Here is a 15,262-nt window from a genome sequence, read left to right on the forward strand (position 1 = left end):
AGTCCCCATCATCTGACTCACTGCCTTGGGTCTATAACGAGGCCACATGTTCACAGCAGCATATTCACAATGGAGACACTTCTTACACTGCAAGCCAGGAAGAAGTGATGATAATCCCACAGTATCCTTTGAGGTCACACCACTGATGACCTACAAGCCTTCTCAAGGCCCCAATCCTCACAGGTTCTTTGATCTCTCAATAGTACCATCTTGAGGGCCAAGCTTTTATCAGAGGCCTTTGGGAAACATTTCAAATCCAAACTTCAGAAACTGCAGAGAGATTTTCACACCTCATAGAATCATAAACTGGGGTAGGGAGTAATGTCCAATTATGTGTCTCTAAATGTATTATTCCTGCTCTTTTTCTTTTGTGACAAATTCATATATATTTTAAGTAGCTTTGTAGTTTTGAGCTTGGCCTATAAAGAACTTGGAGACCCTCCTGAGAAGTGAACAGTGACCAGTCTGAAAAATCAATGACTTCTCTTGAGTCTGAGGTCCCAGAGAAAGATGCTACCTCCAAAGGTGGAGAAAGCCAGATAGATACAGAGAATGACTATTCACATGAGAGTCCTCTGGGAAACAGGCTGGGAGGAGACAAGCCCAGACTAGGATTTGCCAGCTGCTGGAAGCTTGCACTCAAATGTAGCTGGGAAGAACTGTGAGTACACAGCAGCTAGAGCCTCACACTTTTGAGGTGTCTCTTCAGGGCCAATACTGCAGACAGATCTTCCTTGGGTTTCTGGCAGAGGGAGAGAAAGTAAGCACTGTGAGATAAGCCAGAATATTCTATTCCATTCTGTTCCTACTAACAAGATCTACCAGCAGAAGAATGCCTTAACCCAGTCTAACCTGCAAGGCTCCACCTGTCAGGATCAAGCTGAGCCATTGTCAGGCTCCGCTGGGCTCCTCCAACATGCAGCTCTGGCCACTCTGGCCCACGGAGCTGAGCAGAAGCAGAGCTGAACTAAGGCTCACTGAAAGGTGTGGCATGCTTCCCCCTCTTCTCCATAGCACATCCCTGAAGACTACAGGTCCTCTCACCCGATCCCCACCCCGTCACCAGAAGGAAATTACAAGGTGCGGTAAGGAGCAAACACACACTTTTGAGTAGCTAGAGCTGGGACCAAATCAGATAATAAGGCAGACCTTTAAAGCAAGGGGAATGGCGATGGCTTGAGTGATCCTGTCACCTCCAGGGCCCTTGTGTTGGAAACTCAGTCCTCAACATAACAGCATTTGGAGGTGGATCTGAATGGGAAGATGTCATGAGTGGATTAATGGTGCTATAAAAAGAGCTTGAAGGAGTGGGTTCCTCTTCTCGCTCTCTGCCATGTGAGGACACGCAGAAAGGCCTTCACCAGCCTTCAGAACTATGGAAATAAATCCCCTTACTTCTAATTACTCATCCTGTCACCCTGTTATAGCAACACAGGTCAACTAAGACACTGGGCAGCAGGCAAACAACTCTGGTGGATAAAGAAGAGGGTGTATGAGGACAGATGGGAAATGTAAGCAGAGAGAAAATGTCAAAAAGAATAAACTACAGATTCTAGAGAGCCAACAGAAACACGTTTTCATTGGACATATCAGACCAAGGAAGGCTCCTAAAGAAAGGAGATACAAACTGCCAAAACTGAGTTGAGTAGAAAAATGACTGATAAAAACAGAAACCATAACAGCTTGGGCAGAATCACAACACTCAGGAGACAGAGGTAGATGGGTCTCTGTGAGTTCCAGGACAGCCAGCATAACACACTGAGATCATGCCTACAAAACAAACAAACTTTAAATAAAATTATAGAGACTAAAAAGGCCATGGAGGCTTGCTTAGGTTAAACAAGCAACAACAGAATAACAAACAACAACAAAGACAACTCGGATCTATGGATTTTACAGAAGTAAGAGCTCCAGAGAAGGGGGAGTAAGGATGGATGACCCACCTGGTCTAAGATGACAGATAACACTGTCAGAACAGTGATGTCATGCGTGGGAAACTGGGGCAGGAGAGATGATGTGAGTCACACTGAGGACTGAGGGAGAGGTAGATCAGAGAGGAGGAGACCGAGGAGGGCAGTCAAAGTCAGAGACTTTGCCCAGGCAATGGCAAGTACCAAGGTGCCGGGCAGTGTGCCAGGGGCTATTATCTTTGAAGAGAGGTGACCAGCAGATGACAGACCAGGACCAAGATGGAGCCCAGCAGCCATAGCCGGGGGGTGGGGGGGGGCACTGTGTCAGGAGCACTGAGGTGAAGTGGGTGAGAGCTGTAGGCTAGTAGCTGTCAAAAGCCTCGTAGACTGCTAATAATCAGATGGCAGAACAGGGGATCAGCATTCTCTGTGCTACAGCTGGGGACATGGTGCTGGAGAAGCTAAGTTAGACTGGGAGGACTTTAGAAGATGCAATATTTTTAAATGTAGAAGAAAGTAAGAACAGAAGATAAAATGGTGATTGGCTGGCCAGAAGGGAAGCCCATTCCTATGAAAATATGCTACAACTAGGACTATGGGATCAATACCACTACTAAATATAAAATCATAGGTATCTTAATTTCATTGCATTTCATAGCCACTTTGAGTAAATCTGTGCTTCCTTTAAGTTTAAAAACAGTTCAGCCATTCTGAAGACACAGACTTGTAATAGCAGATAATCAAAGTTCCAGGCCCCCTGAGAACTCTGTGTCAGACTTAAACACTAAAGAGGTATAACCTAGCAGCCAAGTGCTTGCCGACCTCAGACTAGGGAGGCCCTTCTTAAAGGGACCTGGATCAAAGCTCCAAAAACCGACAGATGGTTAGCAAAGGCTCATAACACTCTCCTCTGACCTTGTACTTAAAAAATCATAACGTATGCAATTTTTCCTCTTTTTTTTTTCCTTTGATTTTAGAGACAGTGTCTCACCATTTAGCTCTGGCTATCCTGGAACTCACTCTGTAGACTAGGCTGGCCTCAAACTCAGAAATCCACCTGCTACCACCTCCCAAGTGCTGGGATTAAAGATGTGGGCCACCATGCCCAGCCCAAAGCAATTTCTTAATAATGATACTGGCTCTATACAGTTTTACCAAGTAGTTACTCTCTAACTTCTACGGGTGATTTTGGTTTTAATTTTGAAGCTCTTCCCAAAGAGCTTTAAATGTCTACAATAAACTACAATTTGAAATGTACTATAGGTTTACAGATAAGGTATTTAAGATACCAAATAAATACAAGTCCTTAACAAATACAAAGGGGAAAAATGGATTGAGCCTTCTAATCTGAAAGAATCTTGCAAGCCCCACTATTATGGGAAAAGTAGCTATCTGATTTGCACTCAGCCCCACAGCTCTTCTTACTCACTGTGGTTTGCAGAGGGAGCCCAGGGCCTCACACAGTCTGGGAATGCCTACTGCATTGCTCTACCTCACTAGCACAAACCCAAACTTATGAATCCTTTCAAAGAAGGATGGCTCAGAAAAGCACAAGGCTAAGCCAACTGCTAGCCAGGCAGACACGCATGAATGCTTCAAGAAATCCTGGCTAGACCAGATCTCACCCTGGTAACCTGCAGCCTTGCTTCAGTTTGTGCCCCTCTTTGTGGCTGCTTCTCCAGGTCACATGAGTCTACTTGAGAAGACAAGCTTGGCGGCCCCTTAGTCTCCTTATCCAGTTCTCCTCCATCACATCCCTCAGCAGTGTCTTTGCTCCTGAATTCTGAGTTTCTAATAAAGCATCACTGTGTGGATTCCTTGTTTCTTCTCACTTAATCTTTACTTGCCAGTCTAGAAGTGTCACTTGGGGGTGGGGCACTGTAATGTTAGGGACCCAGTACCTCAAAGTCCAACACTGGATAAACCCTCCAATACATTTTTCAGAAATCAATGACTGCACTGGCTTTAAAAGGTTTATGTGTGCACCTTAGAGCAAGGGGCATTTAGATATCGTATGCCTTTTACATGATGATGACCAGGACCACAGTGAACTACAGATAAAGCCACTGAAAGATAGGGATGGACTAAGTCTGGTTCCTCATTCTAAAAGTTAACCGATTTTAATCTGGGCGATGAGAGGGATCATTCCATCCAGATAACTACACTCAATGTTTCTTAGAAAGAGAAAGCTTGAGCAGGGCAGTGGGGCACACATGTTTAATCCCAGCACTCAGGAGGCAGAGGTAAGGGGACCTCTGAGTTTGAGGTCAGCCTGGTCTTTAGAGAGAGTTACAGGACAGCCAGGACTACACAAAGAAACCCTGTCTCACAAAACAAAACAAAACTGAACAGTCTTGTCACATCATGAAGCATTTTGTAAAGAATTATATCTTATGTAAAGAAAACAGACTAACAATAGCTCCTTAAAATTCCTTTCCATGAGTCTTCCCAAAACATCACCCATGGCTTTGCACGGCATTATCATGTCTCAGTAAGAAAACTATAACTCAGGATAATTCCCAGAAGGGCTGGGTGGGAACTGGAGCATTGCCTTCCATTAAAGTAGCTGCAGTTCCCGGGGACTGTGCGCCTAAAAAGGACTGCACTCACTCGTCTAGTTCCCACTTTCTCTTAGTGTAGAGTTGAATTAAAAGAGCAGGTCCTGCCGCCCCACTCACCTGACACTAGTGAGTAATTCTGAGCTGAGGTGGAATGGCCAAAGTGGATCAAGGGGTCCACATGTCCCAGTGCAGCTTTGATGTCCAGTCTCTCTTGAACCTAGAAAACAGCCCCAAATTTTCCTGAGTAACTGTGGCCTTTGCAGCACCTTCTCTACAGTGCACAGCTGAGAAGAGACAGGTGATCTAAAACGCATTAAGAAGAATGAGCACCACCGAGGTTCTGAAACAGTGTGTTCTTCTATTTAACTACAAATAATTCACAATAGCCTCTATGCTTTCAAATCATTAACCAATGCAGTTGATATAAAAACTCCACAAAAATTTACATAATCCCCTTGAGAATTATAGCACAGTCCACAATTTCACTAGTGGCCATTTTATCCCAGGAAATAAACATATTCACACAAAAACTGCAACATAACTATGTACAGCTGCTTTATCTGTAACAGTCAAAGCCCAGAAACAACTATGAAGTCTCACAATCATAAGGGGTTAAATTGTGAAGGTGGTTAAAACACACACACACACACACACACACACACGTTACCTGCCATGCTTAGGCAACATTCATAGGTTTTGGGGGGCAGACTAAAGGTTGCTGCAGCTGTGGGGAGGGGGAGAAGGAGGCAGAGGCATGGACTCAAAGGGCGAAATGAGGTCTTCGTAGTGATGGAAATGTTCCTATCTTGATTTTTCAACATCAATATCTAGGCTGTGACATTAAATATATTGTAAAATAAATATTACTTCTGGGAAAAACTGTGGAAAGGGTTCAAGGACATTTCTATTATTCTGTACAACTTCCTTTGAATCTATAATTATTTTAAAATGTAAAGTTTAATTAAAGATAAAATTAAGAAGGGGGCCCAGGTGTGGTGGCACAGACTTTAATTCTAGCACTTAAGAGGCAAAGGCAGGCAGATGTCTGGGTTTGAGGCCAGACTACTCTACATAGAAAGTTCCAGAACAGCCAGGACTATACAGAAAAGCAAAAGAAAACAAAAACAACTAGAACAACACACACATACACAGATAGAGTAGGGGGAGGGGGGAGGGGGGAGGGGAGAGGGGAGATGGAAGAAGAGAGAGAAGGAGAGAGAGAGAGAGAGAGAGAGAGAGAGAGAGAGAGAGAGAGAGAGAGAGAGAGAGAGAGAGAGAGAGAGAGAGAGACCCAAAAGGGGAAACATTCTAGTTACTGGTTTTGCTTTGCTATACTAAGATCTAAGCTTCAGCAATCACCCCAGGGTGTGGAGTCTGTGTAACAACTATGGAGGTGGATGAAGTACAGACAAAACCCATAGCAATGTCTGCCTCTGTGAGCATCTCTGACTATCCCAGCTCCTTGCCTAGGAGTATATCCAGATAGACACACCTTCCAGGTCCCTGCCACTATTGGAGGCACCCTCTGTAGACCAATCCTTCCCTTTTCTACTAACGCTACAGAGGCTCCCACCCGGCAAGGAAGCAGGTCACAGCTCCCCAAGGGAGAAGGGTTACCAACCTTCTTTACACAAATCTGATGTTCCCCATACAGTGCAGGCTCTGCCAAGAGAGGTCATTTGCTTCCAGAGTCTGAGCTGCACTGATAGATTGGCGCAGGAAGAAATGTTCTATTGGGAGGCTGTAATAGAGAGAATCGAACAGTATATGTGGATGCTTGTCATCTTTTTTCTCCTATAAGTATAATAGAGGCAGGTTAGAAAGTGATTTTAGGACTGATATCTGATTGCTACAAGAATCATGAAAGCAAAAGAATTTTTAGAGCTCTTTTTAATAATCAATGTTCATTCAATCCAATAAAGACATTTTATTTTAGAAAAATGAGTTAACACATAAAATTTATTTCACTGTTTCTAATCTTTGATTAAAGCAGCAAATACTCAAGAATGCCTTGCAATATTAAGCATTTTCAACAAAGCTAGTGACACAAGAGCACCTCGCCGTGCAGTGTCTGCAGACTGGCACTGGGAAATACTGTAGTCCATAGACAGCTTCCTACAAACATGACACCAGCACTGCTGGAGCACCTGTGAGCTCTGTGTCCTTTGCATCTCAATGGAAACAGACCTCAGGAAACCAGGGAACAGTAGCTGAGTCTAAAAATAGCAATTATTTGGCACCATCATTGTCAATACCTGATACCTTACACTTTACTGGTTGCAGCTTCACTTGGCCATGTTGCTTCATGCGTGGGAGAAGACAGCCATGCAGTGTAAAGTGAGGGGATGGAAGGCACTACCGATGCTTTGCTTTGCCCCCAGATCAACTAAACAACAACACAGATGGTTTTGCTTAACACAGATTGCTCTGATGAAAGATACTTTATTTACAAATCTATGGAAGGAAGACTATTTTGTTTTCCCTTAAAATATATAATTCTATGGTTATTAGACTTACAAAACTACCAATGCAAAATAACTGGCTTAAGATTCTAGGCTACTGGTTTCGGTGGTACTTCCCTCCTATGTTTTTATTTTAAATTCCCTGTGGTGGGGAGGTGGCAGTGTGGAGATGAATCCTGAGGGGCAGGACATCTTAGCTACAACCTTTCACAACACAGCCACTTCACTGCAGAACACAACAAAGATAAGTGACAGAGGCCACCCATGCCACACCTTAGGCGACTCTTAGGAAACCATGACACAATAGTTCTCTGCTCTCAAGCTCTTCTTTTTCTTCATTTAGATATTAGCTGCATTTTCAATTCTTTTCTCCACATTTCCAGGGTCGTGTCATCAGGGGCGAGCACAGTCGGCGGACTTCCCTTAAATCAACTTGTTTTTCATTTCTAAAAGGATTTTACATATTGATTTTATGACTTAGCATAAATCGAGTTAGGTTCCCATGAAATATCATTGTGTTATCATTTTTGAATATGTCTTTTCCTGGTAAACATCACAAGCCTGATTCACCACATTTTCTCCTTACCAGAGAGACATGGGGCTATGAGTGGGACCAAAATCTTTATACACTTGGATGTATAAACACACAAGTATCTATTTCTTGTTCAAAAGATTTTATGCATTGAGATCTTAGTCCATAAAAAGTCGAGGATTACATGAAAGGATGGAACAAAATCCGATGAAAATCTGCAGTGATGTCTAAAACCCAGCACTCTGGATTAATCTTCACTTGCAGAGAAAGGGATCTGGTGTCAAGCAGAGGTGGCCTGCAGTAAAACACTGCGCAGTAACTACTACAACAACCATGTGAAGTGTCTTAGTCTTAGAACCCAGTGTCATCTATAGATGGCTGCGCATATGCCTTCATTTTAATGTGGAAACTGTAAAAGTATTAGGCCAGTTCAAGATAACATCAAACAAACCCAGTAAGTCTATGACTAAAAAGAACACTCAAAATAAGACTTGAAGAGATCCTTAAAACCAAGGGCCCAGCATTGAAACTCCAGGCCTCATAGGCAACACCATCATTCCTGGTGGGGTGCTTATAAAAACTGTATTTCCCTAGCTAGCTGCGAGGAATAAAAAGCTTCTTACAAGAAGCTAAAAAGAAAGTCTTTACCATGCCCCTTGAAAAAGCTCATTTTCACATTACTCAAGCTTCATTATGCTAAATCAATATTCGTTTAGTCACTGGGGTTATTGACATATTTTAAAATAAAAGTATACCCTTCAGCTACTGCACTCATTACAGGTAATTTGTCTTGTCAGAGAGCAGGGAATATTATCTTAGTCTTTCAGGGGCTGACAGCCCATGGAAATACCTCCCTATGGTTACAACTGTAAATAATTTTAAGGTAAAATATTGAAAAATCAATGACTGTTTCCTGCAATCTGTCACAAACAAATCAATCATAATCTGCACTGCCATCAAGTATGATTTGAAGGAGATGGGAGCAGATGTAATTCTTGGCTGGAGTCTCTCATTTCAAAATCACTTCACATAATGGTCTCATCATTTAAAGACTTAACAGTCAGTGCAACTGCCACTGTAACATCCAGTTGGACAGAACCACAGGAGGAGGAGGAGAAAATGCCCTCAGTATTATGTTAACAAACATTTCATTTAAATGGTTGGTGCATTAGTAAACTTCGGCTGTGAACAGTTCTACCTGCCCCTTTCACAGCTTGAAATTAATCAAAGCTGCTTTTCCGTGTCCTGATGGGTAGGGAGTGAGCCTATGATTCCAAGTGTACTCTAAAACCCTTGTGCCCTTAAGTTTAAAAAAAATATAGAGAATAAAATCTGGAATTAACAAGACACATGGGTTCCAGAATATTCTAAAATTCTATCCCTATAACAATGACAAAAAAATAGTGTCATGCAAGTCAAGTTCATAATGTTATGATCTGAAAAAAAACAAAAACAAAACCAAGCAGGAAGGTCTCAGATGTCCAAATGTTGAATTATACATTTTCCTACTATTAATAAACACAGTTCAACTTTGTAATGTTGTAATGTTCTAAATGACCAGTAAGACCTCTTCAGCTGGAAAACACCCTGTATCTAGATACAAGCTGCACCGTCAAATGCTGTATTAAAAGCAGGAGTAATAACCCGGCCATGCCAGGTATGAGGTTGGTCATGGTCACAATACTGATTCCTTGTGCCAATGTAAACTGCCTTCCAGATAAGAGCTCTGCTATGGGCATTTTCTGAGTACGCTGTAATGGCTCCCCAGCTGCCGACACCCTGTGAATAGATGTGGAGAAAAGAATTTAAAACTGATATTCCTCCCTCTGTTCCAGGACTCCCTCAAACATCACTGGACTTACAGACGACCCACAGTCTTCTGAAGGTCTGTGATTATAAATGTGCTCTTGTACCTCTAACGGAAGAAATCAATTTGAGCTACCACATTCTTACCATTTTCCTAATTATATAATTAGACACCATGAAGCCCTTTTCTGTTTTATTAATGTCCCTTACTAGATATAGGTCAGGGGGTAAAAATTTGTAATGACAGGGAAAATGTTGCCTTTCTTAAAAAGAAAAACAAACAGATATAAATACTATTAAACGATTGAGGTCTATGTCAACATTCCCAGACAAAGTAATTGATCTTATAAATGGACTGATTTATAACTGAACCTTCTTGGTCAACACGGTAACACACAACCAGAAGACGGGGCCTCTCTTGAAGATGCAGTTGGAGCCCAATGTTGTTTTTCAGGAATCTTAGATTTCAATGCCAGCAGTAGGTTTCAAGACAAAAATGCACATGGGTAAATTATCAGAGATGCCATCCAGAATGTAGCAGAGCCTTTTATTCTGTGTGAGCCCCAGCAACAGCTGCAGAGAACGAACGTAGTGGCTAACCTAGTATGTGGGAAGGGGAAGGATGGGCCTGGCCGGGGCCCACAGAGAGCCAAGAGAGCGAGCTCAGGCTGAAACCAGGACAAGAAACCATGGCCAGCTTGCCCAGCCAGGCTGTTGCTGGGGTCTCTGTATCCCATGGCCTACCCTGTGCTGGGCTGGGCTGGGCTGCCCGGTGGTCAGCCACCCTGGGGAGCCCATCCCTAGGTTGATGCAACAAAGGAAGAGGAGGTAAATGAGGACAGGTGGACAACAGGCTGGATGCATGTCAGGCCCAAACAGAAATGTCATCTGCTAGAGCTGTGTAGGATGCCATTGCACATCTAATACGCAGAAAGAAGCTATTTTAAGGGCGCTGAGTAGGCCGAAATGCTATTTCTCAGCTCTCTAAACACAGCCTGTGGCCCTGGGAGAAGTAGGCTCAGAAAGTTAGCAGAAAAACAAAAACAAAAAACACCCAGGATGGTTCCCATAGCTCAAAATTAAAGAAACTCGGTCTACTAGACAGAGTTCTCATGTATCCTAAGGTTCAGGATTACAGAGAAAAGTGCTCTTGACAAGAGATAATATTACCTCACTGTCTTCTAAACCACCTCCTTCCACCGGGCAGTCAGGGGCTCCCTCCGGTAAGAACTGCGATTCTTAAAGAGAAAACGGCCACAATTAGCTTCATCTCTCTCCCCACTCCCTTCCTTCATGGAATTACAACTTAATTACTGATACCTCAATTGATTTTATTCCTGGATGATGCATTTCTTAAAAAGCATACTCCTTAGCTATTTCAACTAGAGAACATTTAGTACAACCTTCTCAATTCATCAACCATAACCCATTACTACAGAAAGGATAGTTCTTGATATGTTCAGCAGTGTTCTCCCTCCCCACGCCCCACACCTATTTCATATGAGAGCAAGAGTCAGAAGCATTTGAATACCTTTAATAAAACCTGAATCTTAACTGTAAACCCAGCTCACAACAGAGGTGAAACCTGATAAACCTGAATGTTTAGATATTTCATATTTACAATATTTATAATATATGTGTATATATATATACATGCACATATATATCTATATTTATGTATATCCCAATAATTATCCTTAGGCGAAAAAAAGAAATCCAAACCTCAATCCTCGTATGTTTAAATTCAACAACTCTATTTAAAAGCAAAGCAGAACCCTGAGTGTAAGGTAAACAAAGAGGAGTCCGATTTCTGCCTGCCCAACATTTTCTTAACATTCGTGCTATGCTCCTAGCTTGCTGTGATGCTTCAGCCCAGAGTTCTGTAGGTTCCAATCAGCACCAGGAACGCAAGTCTATTATTTACAAACAACTAAATAGCATTTCATACTACTGCCAAGACCACACTGATGCCTGTAACAACAACTTGCAGCCAAGACCACACTAACGCCTGTAACAACAACTTACAGAAAAGCATTTATTCTAGCAAAGGCTAGATTAACTGCTCTGCCTTCAGTAAAATTAGCTTCAAAAAAATTAGTTTTTTGGGGGGAGGGAAATCAGCTACCAACTTTATTGCTAATAAATGTTGCAGTTCACTAGGTCCAGTTCTTTGCTTTCACCCTTAAGAGAAAGCACAAATATTTTGCAAAGTAATTCTTACTCAGCTACCTGTACTTAAAAGTCTTAATTTGAATGACAATGACGAGCTTTGCATACCTGTACACGTTCTATCATTAAGAGCTCGGTACTTATGGCTGGTGCTAAAGTTATTCTTAAAAGAGTCAGGTCATAAAAATAATTTCAAAATGTGATTTGTTTTAACTCTTATTATTTCCTTTAAACAGTAATTTGCTTTCTATTAAATATCACAACCTTGGTCTTGATTTTAATTGTAAAAATCTTGTTTATAAATCTCAATATCCAATGATATCATTCAAATAAATTATTCAATGCAATCCCAAGACAAATGATAAATCATTCAGTCATTCCACAAATTGACAACTTTTAAATTTACTGAATTCCTATTAGTACACTAATAGAATTTAATAATCAAAGCCCTCTGGTAGCATTTCCCTACCACCCATGCCTCACGCCCCTTACTGATGTGCATACTTTGGTGAAGCCGCCTTGGTGCTATCTGGAAACTTCACACACACACACACACACACACACACACACACACACACGTTCGCCCAGAACATTCAGATAAGCCTTGGGAAGTGCAAGAACAAATCTCAATCCACATGGGAAACAACCCCAGAGTTTGGAAGTAAACTTAGCTGAAATACCCAAATATATTACAGAAACATTGCAGTTATCATCTGTACAGGAAACAGAAATGGTTCTGTATATGAGAACCTAGGACACTAGCAATACTTTGGGGATATTAGGTATGAATGTCTAATGCAATTTTCTCCAAGGTATCACTCCATATTATGGGAAATAAACAAATAAGAGCTGTATCAAACCGTGGAATATCATTAGCCTGAGAAGAGGCTAGAAAAATGGATTACACAAATGACAGCTGCAGGAGAGCATTATATTCTCCTTTCCTGAACAAATGTTAAGTGCATCCTCACTAATAAAGACTTACATTTAAACTATATTACAATATACTGGTTTTCAATTTGGAATCATCTAAGTTGATTTGCAAGCTAAACTGTTGTGGAGATATACTAGAGCTATGAAACACAGCCAATTTATCCAGAAATAAGTCATCAGTACTGTACTTCAGAGGAGAGCTGAGGAAGCAAGCTACTCATTATTGAACAAGGAAAAAAAAATCACCAGTAGCTTTTACATGTTCATAGAGATGTGTCAGCTGCTGTTCTGTTCAGAAAAACTATCCTCTACCAAAGCGATGCTAGAAACAGAAGCCAATGCAGTGTAGAAACTGACGAGAAATAGATGAAGAGAGCCATACTACCTCTCAAAGCTGGTGAAGCTATTTCAGAATGAAAACATTGTTCCAGTTTTGACACTATGCTCATAATCTATTTTAAACAACACAGTCAACTCACAAAGGATTACAGCATTTCATTCATTCCCAACTCATCAGCTTAAAGGACACTGTCTGTCATTCTTCGTAACATTTACAAAACACACAAACATTCATAGTTGTGTTATTAATTAAATTGGAGAATTCATTTGTATTAATATTCTAACTCTTTTAACACAATATATCTACTTTTAAAATAGCATATGCATAATAGCATACAAGATGAGGACTATAGCTGCCAGAGAAAACATTTTGATGGGGGGAGGTCTGGGGGGGGGAATAAATAAAGCAATTATCTCAAAATGAACGCTCTTGTTTCAGTTTCAGCAAGCAAGTCTAAGTAGGTCTTCCTTTGATTTTAGCTCCCCGTGTAATTCTAACCAGCTAATTATCCTTGAAGTCAAGATTCAGCCGTGACTCTCCACCTGGCCTCTCCCATCAGATGCCCAGGGACCCTCCACTTTCATTTCCTCTCTCTACCCTGAGGTTTATAGTAAAGGAGAGCATGGACACATCTTACACAAATGCTGATTGACAGCCAGCTTCCAGGAAATGTCGAGCTACAAAGAGGAGGGAAGATTTTAATGTAGCACTTATGTTAACCGGCCTGAGGTGCACAGCAAGCCGAGGGTGATCCACCAGCATCCCCCCTTTGTTGTTCTCACCCCCATTCCTAGTGGAAGATGGTGATATTATTTTAGTGAGTACCCAGGTTATAGTCTGGGTACTAACCTAGTACCGTACCATCACTTGCTCACCAGATAAAATATAGCACAGTATTCTGGGAGGAGTGAAAGTTTCCCTCATTTCTACAAACGAAAAGGAGGCATTCCATAAACACTGCAGCTATGCACTTGATAACATGAAAAGAGAATGATTTTACATCACCAAGGCTCTTGGGAAGGCTGTTTCCTTCCTCAGACCTTAAAAGGGATACATTTCTCATCTGTTTACCTTTTCAGTATTTCCCTGTTTCATGCACACTAAACTCGTCTTCCTCAACAGATTGATTCCAACCATTAATGACTGTCTGCCTAACAATACAGCCCTCTATTTTACGCTTTGCTTTAGAAATTGAGAGCCATAATTCCACAAAGACAGAGCACAAAGAAAGCCAACACAAAGTATTTCCAAAAAGCCACAAGTAGTATCAGAACATGCCAGAACACTTAACATTAAACTATCAGTCCTCTCTAAAACTTCTGTTGCCAAACTGCTCACAAAACCTGGAAGCTCAAAGACAGGTTTCAAGAGCAATTAACGTCCCCAAAAGCAAAACTGTACAAAATTATGTCCTCTCCTTGTGTCTCCATTTATAGACAACATTTTCTCTGGATCTTAATGAAGATAACGATGCACACCTGTGTCAACATTCGCCAGCAAGACAGCCTTATCAATCATAATCCTTTAAGTACACTCGAAAACAGCAAAGCGATAGGACAGAAGCAATCTGTTGCCTTTCCTGATGCTGGTGCTGTGTCTCTGCCACAGAAATGACAAGATCTTTAAAATCCTGCAGGTCTACTTTTGTAAGTCTTTAAAGTTTTCACTGTAAACAGCTATTACACTAAGCAAACAGGCGTCACCTCCTTTGCACTTGATAGAAACAATGACAGCCCTACTTGTCCAGAACTTGAAGAGCAAGCGCCATGCCAGATCTTGGCAGCACAATCGTGGGTCTTATTTTAAAGCTCGATGTTTTAAGAGCTAGGCATAACTAGATCCGTGCAGACACGACAAACCAATAAACCCTTGGCAAGTTTTTAAATGAAGCTTAACAAGTCAACATTAAAAACAATCAGAGTAACCTAGCCCTAGTACAACATGTTTAGAAATATACAAATGCAGCAGTAAGGGGGAATAAAAAAGTCTTGGTGATCTGGCATGAGGGTCCCACCTCTTGCTGGCGTATAAAAAGCTTCAGCGACAAGAGACCCGGAACTACAGCTAACAAGTGAACAGTTTCCCAAATGGAAAAGCTGACAGAACAAAAAGAAAAAAAAAAAAGTGAATGTGTTTCTGTGGGGAGGGGTGTTGATTCTCCCCTAGTATCAAGATAAAAAGTTAAAACCTTGTGTTTGTCAGCAAGAATGTGTTTACCACGCGAGAATATAAAAGCTTTCTTGTAAACAGGGAGAAACGGACGCCAGATGTTATCCGAGTTCCGTCTGCCTGCTAATGATCAGCTTTCGCCTTCCCTCTCTTATTAACGCGGTTCTGTATCAGACGCAGGCGGCCGAGGCCAGCAGAGCAGCAGAGCCATCAGTGTGCAAATAAAGCAGAAAATAGAGACATCCTTAAGAAATGAGCCTTAAATTTGATGTAGAGCGGAGGTGACAACCACGGAAACAAAATCGCAAATTCTAAATGTTTCAATATCTTGCAGGATTCTTTCTAGTCCTTCACACCAAAAAGAAGAGAGCAGAAAAAAA

This window comes from Mus caroli, chromosome 8, assembly GCF_900094665.2.
Source record: "Mus caroli chromosome 8, CAROLI_EIJ_v1.1, whole genome shotgun sequence".
Taxonomy (NCBI): domain Eukaryota; kingdom Metazoa; phylum Chordata; class Mammalia; order Rodentia; family Muridae; genus Mus; species Mus caroli.